General features: G+C 34.9%; 1 long non-coding RNA gene across 5 annotated transcripts in view; it reads right to left on the bottom strand.

The window, feature by feature from the left end:
- LOC136040568 (uncharacterized) overlaps nucleotides 1-12,058 on the bottom strand; it is a 76,732-nt gene that overhangs the window by 28,084 nt on the left and 36,590 nt on the right. For all 5 annotated transcript variants that reach the window (XR_010620811.1, XR_010620809.1, XR_010620808.1 and 2 more), the window contains one exon: nucleotides 8,037-8,208. This is a non-coding gene — a long non-coding RNA (uncharacterized LOC136040568). The remainder of the gene's footprint in view (nucleotides 1-8,036; nucleotides 8,209-12,058) is intronic.

Genomic DNA, 12,058 nt, shown 5'->3' with positions numbered 1-12,058 from the left:
CGTGAACTGTCCTCTGGCAAAAAATGCGAAATTCCACATTTTTGTAGAGAGTAGCTTGAAACTTCTACAATTAGGTTCTCTGATACGCTGAATCTGATGGTGTGATTTTCGTTAAGATTGTATGAATTTTAGGGGGTTTTCCCTCCTATTTTCTAAAATAATACAAATTTTCTCAGGCTCGTAACTTTTAATGGATAATACTAAACTTGACGAAACTTACATATTTAAAATCAACATTAAAATACGATTCTTTTGATGTAACTATTGGTATCAAAATTCCATTTTTTTTTTTAAGTTTCGGTTACTATTGAGCCGGGTCACTCCTTACTACAGTTCGTTACCACGAACTGTTTGATGACCGTAAATTCTTCTGTTTTTACCGGGCAAACCCTAGTAACAAGAGAAGGATGCCCATTGAACTGGCAAGACATCCGGCAAACTTCGCTAGAAGTAACACGCGGTAACAATAGATAGCGCTGTCTGTCAAACTAATAAAGAGGAACTACTTGCCGATACAAGCATTAACAATATGTTTCGTTAATCCCTGAGTAATGTCTTGCATATATCTTTTTCAACCACCAATTCCTGTGGACCAATACCACCAATAAGATTGTATGACTTTTACGGGGTGTTTCCCCTTATTTTCTAAAATGAGGCAAATTTTCTCAGGCTCGTAACTTTTTATAGGTATACTTGATCTTCATGAAACTTATATATTTAAAATCAGCATTAAAATGCGATTCTTTTGATGTAACTATTGGTATCAAAATTCCATTTTTTTTTTTTTTTTAGTTTCGGTTACTATTGAGCCAGGTCGCTCCTTACTACAGTTCGTTACCACAAACTGTATGATAAAAATACACAAATATAGAAGTTCGATACGTAAGTTAATTCGTAAGGTACGTATATTTATTACTAACAAAAACGTTCGTACAAAAATAAAAAATCTAGTTGTATTTTTTAAGTAGCCAAAATTTGGAGGGCAAGTAGGAGGGCAACTCTGATCGTCCGATCAAAACTATGAGAAAGCCATCTAGCCAAAATAAAGATGCAAATGTCGTTTTAATGATTTATGTGCGGTGATCAAAACATACATTAATTCAAAAACGTTCAGAAAATAAATAAAAAAACAACTTTTTTTAAAATAAAAGTAAGGAGTGACATTAAAACTTAAAACGAACAGAAATCATTCCGTATATGAAATATTGAAGTATATGTATAAGTGTAATAGTGATATATGACATATATGAATATTGTCCCCTCCTCAACGCCTCGCTCTTTACACTAAAGTTTTTTTTTATTGTTTTAAAAAGTAGAGCTGTGACAAAGAGTCAAACTTTAGCGTAAAGAGCGAGGCGTTGAAAAGGGGACAACCCCTTTCATATACGGAAAAATTTCTGTTCGTTTTAAGTTTTAATGTCGCTCTTTACATGCAATTAAAAAAATTTATTTTTCTATTGTTTTTATTTTGTTTTTTTTTAAATAGATAAAAGTCGATTCTGAGAAGGTCAGCAGGAGACATGATCATCAGATCCCAAAATCTTACTTTTTTTCACGAAGTGTTTCGTGACTTCACAAAAGACTCAAAACAAAACTTGAAGAATACACCTAAAAGACAAATCGTGTAACAGAAACAAAAGGAGGTTGTTAGGTGTGAAGACTTTTTGAATTTGGACTCTGTACAAATACTAGAACTAATTGCGAGACAAAGCTACCAATTTCGGACAGTCAACGGTCAATGATGAAATTAACCAAACTTCAGAAATTCATAGTAACAACTGAACAGCAATGACTATCCCTTCTTCTGGAAAAGGAGCATCAAAGTTCAAGTCGCTCTGTAGATACAGACAAAAGGAGACTGTTAGATGTGAAGAATTTTTAAATCACTACTTTTTATAGATTCTGTAACAACTACTAAAACTCACTACTGTACCAAGCTGCCTAACACGAACATAGCTAGGCACGCTTCTCCTCCGTACCAACATCTCTAGAGCCACCCTCCTTGCACCCTTTCAGGAATTTCTAATTCTGCTTAGATCCACCGAAATGAACTCGCATGCCTAATTTGGAAACGACTTGCATTCCGTTTGGCCGTCAATAGTTGGCTGAAAGTAGAATAATTGATTGTCTGCCATTTTTCATTCGTAGCACGGGTCCTAGCCATCTCAACCTTTCTCTCATTCTAACATTTTAAAGCAGTATTGAATCCAAATTTCCCTAAAACCTATGGTTTGAAACACAATTAGTCCGGCGGGCTCACTTAAAGGAGTATTTATCTTTAAATGAGTTCCACTGGTTGCGGCCAAGGATGCACCCCCTTCCGTTTTTAGCAAAACTCCGAACAATTATCAAAGTATCAAAATGGGAAATTAGGTTCTCCTGTTTTAGGATTTTCTAGTTTCCCTCCTATTTTGAACTTGCCCATTCAAAATAAGTAAGGTAGGTAAAGAAGAAGGTAAAGAATACGCCATTGGACTTAACAGTCCCTACCAGCTGTGCTGCTCTCCGTTTCTTGGCCCTTCAGCAAGGAAGTGCTATGGGGGTGGGGGCCAACCATCCTGTGTTTTCGCACACCTTTCCTGTTTACCTTCCATAGATTTCTTCAGGTGCCCATTTATAGCTGGGTTGATTCTAGATGAGCTTACAGAGTCACGCCACTGACCCCCCGTCCAAAACTAAACAATTGGGTCCGTTTAAAATAATTACGAGGAAATAAATCAGGCATAATAGCGTTTTTCCCGGCCTGTCAGTTCTACTGGTAGAGTAGTATTTTTTTTTTAATATTGCCCTTCGTAAGACCCCTACCCAGTTCACTTGGGGACAGCCTGTCCATGATTGGGTCCATTGAATGGATGGAACTAAAATCAGGATCTTTTGATAGAGGTATGGATGGTAGGATGACGAACTTTGAAAGCTATAAATAGAAGTCAAATATTGTAGAAAAATAGCAACTGCGAGATGGGGATAGTAACTGATTACTATGGAATATTAATCAAACTCCACTCGTTTGAGGGTTAAGCATCGGGAGTCCCCAACCGCCTTCGGTAACCCCGGCATCCCCCATCCCATAATATGCGCATGATTCTACATTGGATAGACTGTGTCGTCCATATTAAACTACAGAACAAAATGCTTCCAGGTTAATAAACATGTTTTTAAACTGAAACTGTGGAGTGGCACAAAAACGTAAAGCTAACAGAGGCTAATCTGCATAGAAACGGGGTTCCCCCCTAATCAATACCACGCTCTTTGTGCTAAAGTTTGACTTTCTGTTCCAATCACTTAAGAATTACTCTTGTTTTATTAGAATAATAACCTTTTTTAAAGGTTCTAAATAAATTAAGAGCGCATTCAGGAGGAGTCAACCCTCCTCAATTACGTCATTATTTTTGTTTGTTTAAGTTTTAATGTTGCTCTATAATCTCAGTTGATAAGACTTGTTTTGTTTTTTTATTTAATTCTGATATTTTTAAATAATGCCAGGAAATCAAAGGGAAGATCCCCTTTCCCAAAAGAAAATTCCTCGATAGAGATCCGCCCAAGAAGCCTATATGAAGACTTTCTTCGATATGAAATCCCCAGGGCCGTATCCAGGATTTTTGCTTGGGAGGTTATTTTTTTGGTTAGGGACAAAAATCTTTGAACAACAAAAATGTGAAACTGATATTTAATCTCTCTAGATTTCTGGGAATATTTCTGACCCACTCTGTTATTATGAGAATATAGAGTGAAATTAACCCCCAAAAATGAACAGAACTCGTTCCGAATAGTAGGGGGACTTCCCTTTCCTCGTCTCCACCACCGTCTCATGGTTTTAGTAACTTCAGATGATTCTCATTTGATCAGAAATTGAGAGTTCTAGTCCTTTTTATAGGTCAAAAGTGGCTTGAAACCAGCCAGCTGTGGAGGACGGAAGGGGCATTTTTGGACAATGACAGGGTGGAGGAATAAAACATAAAAAAGGAGAAATAAGTCTGGCTGTAATAGTTTGAGACGTCCGATTTTCTACGTTTTTGTGGCAAAAAACATAGCTTTTTAGTGAATCATCTGACAGGATTTTATATAATGACTTTAAAAAACAAACAATTCCAACAAGGTTGAACATGTAAAGATTCTACCTTGTGTTTACCCAATAATGTTTCCTCATATTCGTAGAATGTTGAAAAGCTGAGTACGGTGGTTCATATTTGTAGAATGTTGAAAAACTCAGTACGGTGGTACAGTTTCACGAAGTTTAGTTGTAGGGGGGTTCACTTACACGGGGGTTCGGTTCCACGGTGGTTCAGTTATGGGGGTTCAGTTGCTGGGGATTGAGTTACACGGTATTTAAGTTACACTCATACCGTTTCAAACAGTTCGTGGTAACGAACTGAAGTAAGGAGCGACGAGGCTCAATAGTAAAAGAAACTCTAAAAAACAAGAGTTTGATACTAAAAGATACATTAAAAGAATCGAATTTTTATGCTGATTTTAAATATATAAGTTTCATCAAGTTTAGTTTTACCCATCAAAGGTTACGAGCCTGAGAGTATTTCTTTAGCATTAGTGTAAAGAGCGGGGTATTAACGAGAGGACAAACCCCCTCATATACATAATAAAAATAGACGAATATAGAAGTTCGTTACGCAAGTTAATTCTTAAGTTACGTACATTTTTTACTACTAAAAACGTTTGATAAAAATTTAAAGTTCTAGTTGTCTTTTTAAGTAACCAAAAAATTGGATGGCAACTAGGCCTCCTCCCCCATCCTTTTTTTCTTAAAATCGTCTGATCAAAACAAAGAGAAAGCCATTTAGCCAAAAAAAGATTTAATATGCAAATTTCATTTTAATAGTTTTTGAGCGGAGAGCAAAAATCAAACATGCATTAATTCAAAAACTTTCAGAAATTAAATAAGAAAAACTAGTTTTTTTAACTGAAAGTAAGGAGCGACATTAAAACTTAAAACGAACAGAAATTATTCCGAATACGAAAGGGGCTATCCCGTTCTCAACACCTGCTTTTTACGCATAAGTTTTTTACTGTTTAGTAAAGTAGAATTGAGAGAAAGAGTCAAACTTTAGCGTAAAGAGCTGGGCGTTGAGAAGGGAACAGCCCCTTTCGTACTCGGAATAATTTCTGCTCGTTTTAAGTTTTAATGTCGCTCCTTACTTTCAGTTTAAAAAAAACTAGTTTTTTTTATTTAATATCTCACTGAGACGAAGTTAATTATCTCTGAACACAGACAGACTCCAGTTTTACTCGGATCAAGAACTTGAGTGTGGTTGCTATAACGCGCAAGTACCTTAAATAAACATAATTTAAATAATTTGATCATAATAATTAATAATAATTAAATAATTTTAATGATAAATTAATAACAGTCAAAAAGAAACTATTCATTATATAATAAAATTACAATAATTCCTTTAATATAAGAGAACTTTGTTAAACTTTTGCCTGGAAACTTTGTGAAAGAGGGAGGGAGAGGCGATAATCAAGATTTTAGTACGATAGTTTAGTAGGCTTACCGAAGAAAAATTGTTAATTCTTAATTTTTTCTGGTTTCCATGGTATTTAATTTATCATCGTGTTCATATAAGAATTGTTCATAAAAAAATTCACTGCAAGATAAGAAGTCTTAAAAGCACTAAATAAGCATAGTCCAACGATTTAAGTGGGAACCTGAGTTAAGTTGGCAATTGATCTTGAGGGAAATTTAGACTTTCTAAAGACCCTTTTTTTCACGATAAATTTATAAAATTAAAAGTACTGGAATGTTTAATACGAAACTAAATACAAATAAAGCAATCCAAAGAATAAACAGGCATAATTCAACATATTTAGCGTTCCCACGAATAATGCTCCATTTTTACGATATTAACAGTAATTTCCCTATCAAACGTAGCCTAACTTTTTTGTGTCCAAATATATACCCCATTTTAGGCTATATATTTCCAACCAGATTCAGCGTATCAGAGAGTCCTTCTGTGGAGGTTTCAAGCTCCTACCTGTTGATTTTTGTATTTTCTGCCAGAACAATGATAACGGATGCGTTGTTAGTTTTTTTTTTTTTTGCTTTTTCTTCAGTGGTTATCTTATCGACCCAGCAGCCCTAAAATATCGAGAGAGGGCTCATTTGACCAGAAATTAAAGGTTCTAGTCATCTTTTTTATGTGACCAAAAATATTAGAGAGCAATTCAGCAATTTAGTATGTGTTCTGGCCTGACCAGTCCCCTTTCAATAATTCTTTGTTGTAGTTTCCATGATTTTTTATACTAAAGTATTACATTTTCATCATATTTTAGAATATTTGATTAGGATAAATCTAATTACATTTCTGGAGTGTTGTCGGGCTAACACGTGAGTACCAAATTTTGAGATAGCCATTTTGTTCAGAATAGTTGAAAGGCAGAATAACTATGACTTTAGAGATAACACGAAACCCCACAACCCCTGGGGAAGGGTCTAAGCTATAAATTTCCCTATTGTTTAAACATAGTATTTGTTATTGGTAAGTATGCATACATTTTTCGAGTAAGGGGCAAATTTTCGGCAGGGGATTTTTCCACAAGGAGAATTTTCCAGAGGGAGGAAAGTTTCCCGGAAGTGAATTTTAGACTTGGGGAATTTGCCAGAATTTATATGCCAAATTCTTCTTATGTCTGGCTTTCTCTTTGTCGACTCAGTTTTACGCAGAGATGTTAAGGGTAATTGTTCGGGGTAAATTTTCACCAGGATTGAATTGTCGAAAGGATATATACGTGGGGAGGAAATTTCCGTGAAGGTGGAGCCAGATTTCCTGTCATTATTTCAAAGAACTATTGGAAATTCAATAAGAAAGCAAGTTTTTTCAACTGAAAGTACGGAGCAACATCAAAATTCAAAACGAACAGAAATTACTATGGATATTAAGGGAAAGCCCCCTCCACAACACCTCGCTCTTTATGCTAGAGTTTGAAATTTGTCCCCATTCTCTCGGAACAAACTCCTGGAACAAAAGGTTCGTTTAATTAGAACAGTAAGAAGCTTTTTTGAAATTACTCAAAAACTTCAGAGTAAAGAGCACTGTAAAAATATTTACAACACGTCCCGAATTAAATGTAAACAAAGAGCGGAATCGAAGAGAAAAATTGGGTGAAAATGGGATATTTTCGAGCCACGGTTCCCCCTAAGCCACGGCACCCGAAATACCTCTCACAGTTATCCCCCCCCCACCCACCTGGGAACGGTTCTTGTAGGGGTAAAGTAGAGTGGAAGTGCCTTCAAATGTGTTAATTAGGCAAAAATGCTCTGCATATTCTGAAGCATGAATTATTCTCTTTACACTTTTCCTTTTCAATCAAAACAGCCCCATTTGAAGGTTAGCCAAATATCTTCATTTATGATTCTAAATAAGTTTTAGATTGCCTGGTATAATTTCTTCCATGTCCTCTAAATGAGGCCCTTTAAATGAACTTGCCTGATTCAGATGAATTTGTAGCAAAGGGAATAGCGGATGGAAACAACCAGGGTCGCATCCAGGATTTTTCGGAGGGAGGGGGCGGGTGTTATTGAAGGATCTTTTTTGGGGTGGACGGGAGATTTATAAACAGCTTTTCAGCTAAAACAGTATATATATATATATATATATATATATATATATATATATATATATATATATATATATATATATATATATATATATATATATATATATATATATATATATATATATATATATATATATATATATATATGTATATATATGTATATATATATATATATATATGTATATATATATATATATATGTATATATATATATATATGTATATATATATATATATGTGTATATATATATATATGTGTATATATATATATATATATATATATATATATATATATATATATATATATATATATATATATATATATATATATATATATATATATATATATATATATATATATATATATATATATATATATATATATATATATATATATATATATATATATATATATATATATATATATATGATATATATAGGTATTTTCTCGATCTGTGTCTACTACCTTGTATTTTGTTTGCCATTAGCCATTGGTATCACATTGAGCGTCGCTGAGTCTCTTCTTTTCTCCTAAATAACATCTTGCGGTCATATCCAATTTCTAATATTTCTATAGATGTTGTTCTTCTTTTTTTGACGATGCGCTTCTTTCATAATACGGTGGGGGGCTATTGCACCTGAAAAAGCATATACTTTATGATAAGTAAACAGTCACATTTTACTACCGTGCTTTGGTACGGCGATCAGGAAATCCAGTTTTTTTTTTTTTTTTTTTTTTTTTTATAGATGAAAGATGATTTCGAGGAGGTAGGCAGGAGACATGGGCATTCAATCCCAAAATCTTAAATTTTCTCTTTTCACTAAGTGTTTCGCGACTTCACAAAAGACTCGAAACAAAACTTGAAAAATACATCTAAACGAAAAATCGTACAAAATTGAAGTGCTAAAAACAAAACAAAAATTACAATGAGTCTCATTGACAGGGTATCCAGTTGCTTTAAAGTAAAGAAAGCAAGCAAGAAGACATGTTTGCCACAACCCTAAGCCGTTACAAGATATCAAAGGCCTAGTTCAGTGTTGTACAAAGATACTATTGAGAGGATTATCCGGGGCATACAATTGAATATTACCCTAATTAGTGGTCAAATAAAAACTCCTAGAAACTGTTCTACTGTCTTTAATAATTATGCTACCGTGGTACGTGACGCTGCTTTATTGACTCAAGCTTTCTTAAAATTAATTTTTCAAACGTATTCTAGCCCCTTGAACTCGCATAATTCATTTTATCAACATTTTCGTCTAAGATGCTTACATTATCATCAAGTCTAGGGGACTTTTAATTCCGTGCTCTCACATTGCCTTTGCTGTTCTCCTTAGGACAAAGTGCACCAGAATCATACGTGCTAATGGTGATAGAACGCAACCCCATTTAACTCCTGATTAAATATGAAACCAGCTTCTAACCTCATATTCTACCTTATCCGCAGCAGTGTTATCAAACAGTTCGTGGTAACAAACTGTAGTAAGGAGGAACCCGACTGAATAGTAACCGAAACTGTAAAAAATTGAATTTTGATACCAATACATACATCACCTGAATCGGACTTTTATGCTGATTTTAAATATATATGTTTCATCAAGTTAAATCCTATCCATCAAAAGTTAAGAGTCTGAGAAAAGTTGTCTTATTTTTGAAAAACAAGTAAAGACGCCCTAAAAGTCATAGAATCTTAATGGAAAGTCACACAATCAGATTCAGAATATCAGATTACCCTACTGTAGAGGTTTCAAGCTCCTATCTGCAAATATGTGGAATTTTGCTGTTTTTTTTGCCAGAAAAATCACAGCATTTATTTGTTGTTGTTTTTGTTTTGTTTTTTTAGAGGTGATCCTGTCGACGCAATGGTCAAAGAGGGTTGCGAAAGAGCTCATTCTGACAGATTTAAAAGTTCTAGTACCCTTTTTGAGTGAACACAAAAAATGAAGGGCAACTAGGTCCCCTCCCACGCTCATTTCATCGGGGGAACAATGAGCACCCCTCACGCCCCTTTCTTTAAGCAAACGCTCTTTACGCTGAAGTTTGAATCTTTCTCACGACTCCAATTCAAAAAAAAATAATAAACTTTACCGTAAAGTGCGGGGTGTTGAGCAGGGGAAAGTCCCTTTAATATAAGGAATATTTTCTGTTCGTTTTAAGACTGTTTTTCTGTCATTAACTTGTCTACACCATCTCTCAGTTCAAAAATCGACATGTTTACTAAGTAATTTGCGGCCTACAAAGACCAGGTTAATGCCTAGATAGATACCACAGTCAGTCACTTATCACCTATACAGGGGCTTAATTAAGCTTCTTTTTTTAAATCGCTAAGTACTTCCCCTTTTCCGTAAATCATGTTCACAATCTTCAGTAATTTATTTATAACCTCAGGGCCACCATGTTTAAGAAACTCATCTTCTATTGTCTAATCATGTACCGGCTGACACGATTTCCCCTTTCTCCCAGTGATTTTTGCAATAGAAATTAAAACAAGAATTGGGAAGCTAAGAAAAACAAGTGACTGTCCTTTAGATATCCCATTTCCCCTGATTAGAATACTGGTTTTGAGGGTGTTCATCCGATCTCATTTATTCTGCTAACTATACAAAGAATTTTTTGTTGATTGGCAGAGAAAAAATCCTTCCTCCTCTTATAGGCCTGGGACCATTCGGGAACCTCAGTTCCACATCTACCTATAATTCTTGTGCTTATCTTGTCTACTTAACTGGTAAAATTCCTCAAAAGCCTAATGCCTGACTTAAATAATTTCCATTTAAGATCTAAAAATAGCATTTGACTTGGTTAATTACAATGTATTATTTCAAAACTTTCACTGAATTCAATATTGACCTTTTCCTAGTGAAATTGGTTTCTTCTTTTATATCAAATAAATCATAAGTAATCAAATACCATATTCGTTGTTTCACCCTCCCTGTTCCGAATGCAGTTCGACTCCACAATCTCCCTAAGGAGTTTTCCCAAGAATTGAAATTTGCTAATGAGCTTAAGGTTGTTGAAACCTTCTAAAAAAATTAATGAGTATTTTGATTAACACTGAACAAGATGCCTTTCTCAATAATGCCAATGTGTTTCCTTAACCCTAGCTAGAAGGGTAAAAATTCGTAAATTTTACGACACCAAAACACGTTTTAGCAGTTACCATGGAAACGGAAGCTTTGCACGAACCCACCTCCCATATATGCTAATACTATGATTAATCAATTCTTGTGCTGTCACTGGGTTTTATTATCTGAACTGGTTGGGGAGATATTAAGGATTAGTAGAAAAAATTACGAAAGCTTTACCATTTATGTAACTTTTTCACCTGTTCATGAAAACTGATATTTTTATTAAAACTGTGTAATTATAGCGCTTTTCAAACCTTGTTTACAAGCTTTGTAGTAAATTTCATCAGGTATAGTGTATGAAAATGCTGAATTTTGCTATTTTCTGATTTAAGATAATTAAACGTCACGCTTGACATCGGGTTTACATCGGTTACATTTGCAGCAAAACTTCTGAAAAAAAATGTTTCGACTGAAGACAATTGGGACTGTACGAAAAAAAAACAACAGGGATATTCTGGCAGAGCTGCTTGTGAGCAATGGGAGAATTACAGGAACCAGAACGTTCTGTTTCGATCAAGAGCTGACTCTAGTGTCTTATCTTGCTAATCTATCAACAAGAGCTGAACAAAATTCTATGAATCAATACATTGATTTAAAAAGGAAAATAAGAGGCTCAATGCCGGTCAAGATTTAAAATAAGAGCTCTGAGTCACAAAGTCCTTCTAAATATCAAAATTCATTAAGATCCGATCACCCACTCGTAAGTTATAAAAACCTAATTTTTTTTAATTTTTCCTCTCCCTTTTGCCCCCCAGATGTTCGAATGTGGGAAAACAACTTTATCAAGTCAAATTGTGCAGCTCTCTGACACGCCTACCAATTTTCATCACCCTACTACGTCCAGAAGCACCGAACTCGCCAAATTACTGAACCCCTCCCCCCAACTCCCCTAAAGAGAGCGAATCCAGTACGATTCTGTCAACCACGTATCAAGGACATTTGTTTATTCTATACACCAAGCTTCATCCCGATTCCTCCACTCCAAGTGTTTTCCCAAGATTTCCCCCTCCAACTCTCCCAAATGTCAAAAGATCTGGTCGGGATTTGAAATAAGAACTCTGAGACATGAATTCCTTCTAAAAATCAAATTTCATTACGATCCGATCATCTATTCGTAAGATAAAAATACCCCAATTTTCATGTTTTCCAAGAATTCCCGTTTCCCCCTCCAACTCCCCCGAATGTCAAAGGATCTGGTCGGAATTTGAAATTAAAACTTTCAAGCACAAGATCCTTCTAAATATCAAATTTCATTATGATCTGGTCACCCTTTCGTAAGTTACAAATACCTCAATTTTCAAAATTACCCCTCCCCCCCAATTCCACCAAAGAGAGCAGATCCGGTCCAGTTATGTCAGTCAC

Source organism: Artemia franciscana, chromosome 21 (genome assembly GCF_032884065.1).
Source record: "Artemia franciscana chromosome 21, ASM3288406v1, whole genome shotgun sequence".
Classification (NCBI taxonomy): Eukaryota; Metazoa; Arthropoda; class Branchiopoda; order Anostraca; family Artemiidae; genus Artemia; species Artemia franciscana.
This window is presented reverse-complemented; position numbering and strand designations above follow the sequence as displayed.